The following is an 8473-nucleotide window of genomic DNA, read 5'->3' on the forward strand; positions in this document are numbered from 1 at the left end:
GTGTGCAGTGTTGGGGAGGGGCTGTCCAGCACCCACCATTCCTTTCTTTCACAGAACATAAGCTCAGTGCTCTTCACTGCCAAAGGAAACCAAACAGCAGATTTGTGAGGGTTTTCCCTTACCTTATTCCTACAGCCAGTGTCAACTTTAATCCTTATCCCTTCAGAGAGGACAGCATTTCCATTTATTTCAAAGCACTGTACAGATGTCTATGAGAATGGGACCAAAATACAAAAGAGATTAGTCACGCTGGGAAATGCCATTGGAACACTGCAAAAACACCGAGCCAACGGCCAGCATAGACCAAGCTGAGCGTCTATCAGTGCTCAGGAAATTGGAGGGAGCTCGGTACTAGAACAGGTGGGAATGAGGCTGCAGCGTTTGACGAGGGAAAAAGGGATTTCTATGGAAAATAAATTAAGGCCCTGCCAAAGGAAATAAAAATTAGGATATACAAATACATTTGCTTCACAACACAAACAAGCAAGCAAATGGGAAGGACTCCCTCAAACCTAACTAGAAAATAGTATAAATAGTATAATTGTATAAACTCTACTGTGTGCTCTAGTCCTGTAAAGAGAGAGAATAACTAGATGCTGTACCTACTATGGCAAAGACAACTGTCCCAAGAAAAGGAGGAAAAACTCAAAATAATTACATCAGCACATGGACTCTGGAAATTGTCTTGTACGGTAATAAGGTCAAATGGTCATTCCTGTTTCACATTTCGAGTACACGTTGTCTTTTGGACAATAACAGTGGGAAACAATAGTTTGGCAGGGATTCAATGCACACTAAGAAGTGCCCAGCCCTTCAAGGTTGAAATGAGTCAGCCTCTGATGGCAAAGATTCCAGTGACGACAAGAAAGGCAGAGACGTGTCTGGGGAGTGGTGGCCCTAGAGCGAGAGGCAGGAAGCACACACATCCCTGACTTCGGTCTTTCACCTCTTTTGGATTTCTTGACTATTTCATGTTTAAATTTACACAGACAGCATCTATGCTCCTGTCTGACTAGCCTGGCTTTTTGGGGGTTGATTTTTGTCAGTTTGCAGAGCAAAAGAAAATGTCAGCGGTTACACTTGGACTGTTAGCCAGGACAGACCATCGTCCCCACTACCCAAACTTCTCCAACAGCCCCGAGCAGTCAGGACAGCTCCTCATCAACTTTTGCAACTTACAGGAAATCTTTCCTCTATCCACAGACCTCGTGGCTCCTTTGAACACCATGAGAGAGGTCCACCCAGAACTGAGTCCTTCCTAAACATGGTCTACCTTCCATATTCTCCAACAGCATACTGGGACTCCCAGCTCATGGTGCCATCAAAACAGTCTGTGTCCACGTAGGAATATTTGTGCAAGTCGTTCCCAATGACATCTCTAATCTCTAATTTTTTGTCACTCAGTTAAGGAAAGTTCACAGTAAAACCATTCTGAACTAAGGCAGAGGATGCAAAGGGGTGGTTAACAGTGGAACAAGCTTGAGGATAAAGTGAGGAGGGGGAGAATCTGGGAGGAAAAGTGGCAATGGAGTGACAACAGAGGAAGAGGCAAGACATGACAGAAGACTGGCCTCTCCTCCAGTGCCAGAGGATTTCAGAGATGAGTGCTGCAGGTCTCACTTGCCCAGCACTTCTGTTTCACTCTTCATCAAAAAATGATCAGAGGGCTAGCGGAATGACTCAAGTGGTAGCATATCCGCCTAGCAAGCATGAAGCCCTGAGTTCAAACCCCAGTACCACCAAAAAAAGAAGAAAAAAAAAAAAAGATATGGGGCTACATTTGCCAGGTGCCAGTGGCTCACACCTGTAATCCTAGCTACTCAGGAGACAGATCAGGAGGATCACAGTTCAAAGCCAGCCCTGGACAAATCAGGACAAATCATTCTCGATACCCTATCTTGAAAAAACCCATCACAAAAAAGGGATGGTGTAGGCCCTGAGTTCAAACCCCATTACCGCAAAAATGATCAGCAAGTCCTTTTCTGTTAAAAATAATAAAGTATTCTTTACTTTAAAGTATAAATAATAAAATATGAAGCCTATTTAAAACTCTAAACAATATTGAAAATATGGAGAAAATACACAAAAGTCATGTCTAATTTTACTCTCCAGCAACAAGCACTGTTTGATTTTTTATGGAAAGCCTTCTAGATATCTCTATATGAAGACATGCATGTTCTTGCACAAACACAAGATGATTTTAAATAAAGTGAGCATGGATATATGAGAAGTTTGATAACCTCTGTTTTCTCTTAATAGGCAAGTCGTAATTTTATATTTTAATACATAAAGAGCTATAAAATCATTTTAATGGTTGCATAATCTTCCATTGAGGGAATATATCATGATTTATTTAACAAATTTTCCATTGAAGAAAATCATTTTTTCAATTTTGATGGCTATCAACAGCACTGAGATAAATACTGTGTGCATGTATCTATGCTGTTATGTGATCTTTACTAATCTATAAGAAAAACAGCTCCTGTGCTTTTATTTCTATTTTGCAAACTCTCAGATGATTTTAAAAATAAACTAGAGAGCATCAAAAAAAATATCCGTATTTAGGTGGAAATGTTCAAAAGATAATGCATACAGAGGATCAAGATTAAGTCCTTACACAGAACACGAGGCTTTCCTGTGTGTGACCTTCCCCTAACTTCCAGCCTCACCTTTCATCATCCTTGATCTTGAATTTCAGCTCCAGCAAACTGAATTGCCCATACCTTCTAAGATATTCCATATCTTAAAATGTGTCCTATATCTGTGGACTCAACCAATGAGACCAAAAATATCCAGAAAAAAATGCATCTGTACTGAATATATACAGATTTTTTTGGTCATTATTCCCTAATCAATACATTATAGCAATTATTTCTATAGCGTCTACCTGGTATTAGATGTGATCAGTTATCTAGAGATAATTTAAAGTATTCAGGAGGATGCATATAGGTTATAGGCAAATACCATGCCACTTTATAGGGGACTACAGCATCTGTAGATTTTGGTACCCCAGGGTCCGTCCCAACAGACACCAAGGGACAACTGTACCTGTTTATGTGCCAGTGTCCCCCACTAGTCAAGGAGATCTTTGATGACAAAAAATTATCTTAATTATCTTATAGCACTTTCTACCTGGCATCCAATAGATGTCATAAATGTCTGTTGAATGAAGAAATATTAAGGCAAGGGAGAAGCAAATCTTTCAACTACGGCTATTTTAACACCAGAACAACACATCCCAAAGATCTTAGGTCTGCAGACATATGTTCAGATTAAGATTTGGGGAAAATGAGCCACACATTTTAGTAGTCCTGAAATGCTAAAGCAGAAACATTCTTCCTTTGTGCCATCTCTTTAGCTTTCTCCCTTCCTACCCCATTTGCAAGCACACACACATTTGCTCCCTTCCTGGGGGAATATCTGGCTTAATTAACAATAGTAGAATAACTTTGAAAGAAAATAAAGAATTAAGATTCCAAGTTCAGATCCTAATGCTGGGAAATAATCCCTGCATGGGGTGCCTGGGCTCAGCAGCGGGATTTACCTCTCCTGCTTCCCAAGACGATTAAGAGTTGATGTGAAATTGACAGTGATATACACTGAAGCATGTTATCAAGTCGAGAAAGGGGCTTTGCCCACCCCCACACGGTTTCCGTTAGCATGAAAGGTAGTTAAGCAGCACACACAGAGCATAATATCCTCTTTGATCTCAGAAAAGGAGGGCTTTCATTGCCCAGATTATGAAATATTGATTAATTCATGTATGCTCAGACATCCATCTAAAAAACGGGGCCATTCAATCTGTCACTTCTCCCCCATCCACCAAGACAAACACAATGCAGTCCTGCAAAGAACAAAAGGAGGGGTGAGGGGGTGGAAATGAGGAAGGAGGGTGGGAGCCCAAAAAAAAAAGGCTGCAAACGAAATTGACACCTAACCCCAGTGACAGCACAACACCTACACACCATCGCACACGCCCAGCACCCCCTCTCCTAATCAACGCAACTTTGCTTTCATGCCAGGTATTAGGGAAACATTAATTACAGAGAAATCTTGCTAATCCATTTCCCAGGTCATTAGTTATGTATCAATGGCAAGTTTTTGTTGGCCTGCTGTAAGACATTCCCGTTCCAATAAAGACCCAAATGTGCAACTTGCACAACAGTTATGGAACTTTCCTGACTCTTCTCCAAGGTAGTTGGGGTCTCCTCAGTTCTTATGTGGTGTGCGTTTGTGTTCCCTAGCAAGTGTTCTGTGATTATGAAATGTCCCTTAGGCTAGCTACAATTGATTCTTAACTAATACGTCATCATCTCTGCCACAGGCACAGTAAGGAATTCTAGTCAGCTGGAAAAAAGGCGATAGATCACTGTGAATTCTTTTTTTTTTTTGAACTCAGGGCTTCATGCTTACCACTTGAGCCATTCCGCCAGCCCTCGTCATTATGAATTCTTGATGCTGAATTGTGCACCTAAAGGTAGTCAAAATGGCTGGGCACTAGTGGCTCAGGCTTGTAATCCTAGCTATGCAGAGATCAGTTCAAAGCCAGCCCAGGCAAATAGCTCTGGAGACCCTATCTCCTGGTCACAAAAAGGGGCTGAGGTGTAAGCCCTGAGTTCGAGCCCCAGTACCAAAAAAAAAAAAAGATGGTCGAAATGGTAAATTTCAGGTAATGTCTATTTTTTACAATAAAAAAGAAAACAAGTATTTGTTTTCTATAGACCTGAAAAAGCAAAATTAAAATGGGGATTATAAAAGTGGAGAAAAAAAGTTTAAAAGTTCTCCAACAGCGCCCAGAAGCTCTCAGGGTATATTTTCCTTTTGAGCAGAGAAAAATATCATGTGATGGATTTCAGATCAGACACCTCCAGTGTGTTACTTGCAAAGGGACTTAGGGAAGGAAAGCAAGGGTGTTTGACTGGCCTCACCGACAAGTATTAAATGAGCATCCAAAAGACTTCTAGGGCTATCCTAGAAATAGGATATTTGGGGTAACAGTTAATTATTTCCATCTCTTACCAAATCATTTCCGATGTTCCTGGCTGATGACTTTGTTGCTGACTTGATGTCACAGCTCCCTCTAACCCAAGGTTAAAAGATTCACCCAAGTTTGAATAGGAGGCAAATACAAGTTGTGGTCTGCTCCCACTGGGGGATAAGGTCACTTTTTCTCCACTGAATCAGTCTCGCTTAAAAAAAAAAACCAGATTTTATTAGCATATAACAGGGGGCTACATTGTGTTATTTACATATGTGTTTAAAATGTATCTCAGTTGGATTTACCCCCTCCATTGTTCTCCGTTTTCCCACCCCCCTCTCAGAACAATTTCTACAGGTTTCATTCTTCTATTTTCATATGTGGATACAAAATATATCCACCATATTCACCCTCGTTCCCCTTTCCTTGTACTCACCCCCTACTTTTCAGGGGTCTTTGGTATCCATAAAATGTCTCATACCTAACATGTACTATAGGGTCACACTCTTAGAGGACCCTCAGTAAATATCAACTGACAGTAAGCTTTGCATGAAGACAGTCGGGTGTTACATGTCATCAAATCCTATCTTGAAAGTGCAAATTGATTGGCTCTGAGCTTGGAAAGCAATTTTCACTCGTATTACATCACTGAAGTTACTTCAGCAGCATGTAGCATTGCTTTGAAGCAAAATTCTAGTTGATCAATTAAAATGAAATGCAAAACAAAGGAAAAAAATAGAAAAAGATCCAGAAAAGCTTTGTTAAGAAATACTTTGCTTAATTTTTCACCATGTAAATATTGCTAACTGATATTTTTCTTAAGTAAAAACAAGCACCAAAGAAAGCTGCCTATTGTATGTGAAGTCCCTTTAGTCATTTTCCCCAGCCTTCAGTATTTAAAAACGTAATTCTGTGTAGCTTTATTCAGGAAACAAGCTGAATTACTTAGCTTCTCTTCTTCCCTGTGGCTTCAAGTTTCCAGATGTATCCAGTCCCCCACACCCAGTGAGTATGTGTGTGGGGAGGGAAGTTGGGATCCGAACCACCTCCAGGAAGCCAAGGAAGGAGATAGGTGTGCCTCTGGCCCAGTACTCCAGTGTATGCGGGGAGAAGGAAAACACCACAGGTTATTTAAAGCAGCTGCTGCTGACGTAAGTGCCTCTGAGTCCTAATGCTTCTCAAACAAGCATCCTTGTCGCAGAACAAATGCAACAGAGGGTCCACATGGGTGGGCTGCATTTCTTCATGTTTCTCAGCGTCACCTTTGTGTGAGCAGACCCCATGCCTTTCATGAAGAGAGCAAGAGGGTCGGGAACAATCATGATCCAATGCCTTCAACATGGGCTAGCAGAGTGGTTCAAGCGGTAGAGCACTTACCTAGCAAGTGTGAAGCCAAATCCCAGTACCATTTAAAGTAAATAAAAAATATATTGACCAATACCCTCAATAAGGAGCAACTAATATGTATATAAACATTTTAAAGTTCTACCTGTAGTTTCTCAGCAGACCCTTGAATCAATGCCGTGAGGCACTTGGTAATAGCACCAGAACAAGTGAGAGCGGAAAAATGTGAGACGAGCATCGGAACAGCCCTGGGGCTTGTCCTGTACTCATCGGGTTACTTAGAAGCAGCCATCTTGGTGCAATGTCAGGTCTCCAGGTGGAGGAGCCACCAGTGGAGGCCTGCCCGCTGTCCACCTATTGGCCGACTGGTGGAAGACGCTAAGTGATGCCACCTGAACTCAGGCCAAGAGGAGGATGGGATACGGGAGGGCTTGGTGAAGCCTTGAGATCTGCTTCTCACTGAAGGAATCCCAGAAGAACATCACTGGGAAGAAGTAGCTAAGTGTCACATCTCATTAAGCTGTCTGCTAATACACCTCCATTTTTTTTTTAATGAATGACTGTGGGTATGTAACTTGGAAGCAATTCAAAGAATTTAAGAAAAATTTTATTAAAAAAAAAAGATTAGCTCAGGGGTAGAGGGCTTGCCTAGGATTTACAAGTACTTGGGTTTGATCCCCAGCACCACAAAAAAGCCAGAACAAAAAAAAATTTTTTTAAAGCCCCTTTTTCAGGTCATCTTACCTATGTGTACACACACAAGTCTTCTCAGGGGATGGGGAGGGAGGGCTTGGAAGAGGAGGGGACAAGAGGGAAGGAAAGGAGAGAAGAGAAGCGGAAGGAAGAAGAAATGCAGATATTTCAAAATCTCTAAAAGCTACTGAAGAAAGTAGAAGACAGTAACTTGAGAGTCACAAAGTCACGCCGTTCGCTATGGAAGCAAACGATGCCAACTGCAGCACGTGTGCCTCAGTCAAGGGCTCTCCGGTTCTGAGTCTCTGGATCTTACAGCCTGCTGGCCACCAGGACAGATAAGGACGTGGGAAGCCGATGTAAACCAAGCCCACAATTTCGTGTGACTTACAGTGATAAGCACCCTATAATTTTCTTATCTACTGCAGGAACGCGCGTACACGTGATCACATGTGCCTCGCTGCCTACTAGAACTCACCTGGCAGAGATGGGCATTACGTCACACCTTCCCCGGGGCTATTCTTAATGACTAATTAGGAAGTCACTTACCCTGATGAAATCGCACACACCTAAACAAAACACTACATGGACACTGTACACAGGAAGAACAGCACATCCAACAGGAAGTGACAACTTGATGTTTCAACTTGTCTTTGGGGCAAATGGACAAGAAGCCATCAAAATGAAAATGGAATGGAAGCTTAAAGAAAAGAAAAACAACCGTGCTGGCCATTAGAGCGTGGAGTCTGTTACAAGAGTGGGTGAAAAAAGTTTCAATCCCAACACGCCGCAACTCCCTCGTGTAAAACACGGAGCTAAATTGTGGGAAAAGTCAACGTCCCAGCAGCCCTAAATGATTGCCCTGCCTCAGAATGAAAAGAAGGAAATGCCCTTCTGAGTGCTTTGCCAAGGTCCCAGAAAAGTAGAACAGGGGCCGAAGACAAATCGGTTGTGACAGACTGAGGGAATTGCTCTAATTCGTGTTCCCCACTTACGTTCTGCAATAGGTGATTATCTTCAAACTGAGGGCAAATCATGTCACATTAGAGAAAAACAGAGAGGGACAGAGGAAGGGCTGAGGGAAAGAGTGGAACAGGTAACTCTGAGAAATGCATTTTGATGTTTAGGTTTTTCTCAACCTGTGCCTCTTATGACCTATTGTGGGCACAAATGCTGTCTTCCTTTCCAGTGTGGTGTGAGATTAGTGCAAGTCCTTGGGTTTGATCCCCAGCACCACAAGAAAGCAAGAATAGGAATGTGGGTATCCCACAGAAAACGGGATTGACGACGTATTTCTCGGGCAGATTTTAGTTATCCACTTAAAGCTCTGCTTCAACAACTCAGCCTCTTTCATATTTGTCATTTCATGATTTGTCATTGATTGAGGACACAATGCAAGAATTTTTAAGTGAAATTACCTCACAATTTGTTTTTATTGGGCTGGGGAATCAAACCCAG

Source organism: Castor canadensis, chromosome 12 (assembly GCF_047511655.1).
Source record: "Castor canadensis chromosome 12, mCasCan1.hap1v2, whole genome shotgun sequence".
Classification (NCBI taxonomy): Eukaryota; Metazoa; Chordata; class Mammalia; order Rodentia; family Castoridae; genus Castor; species Castor canadensis.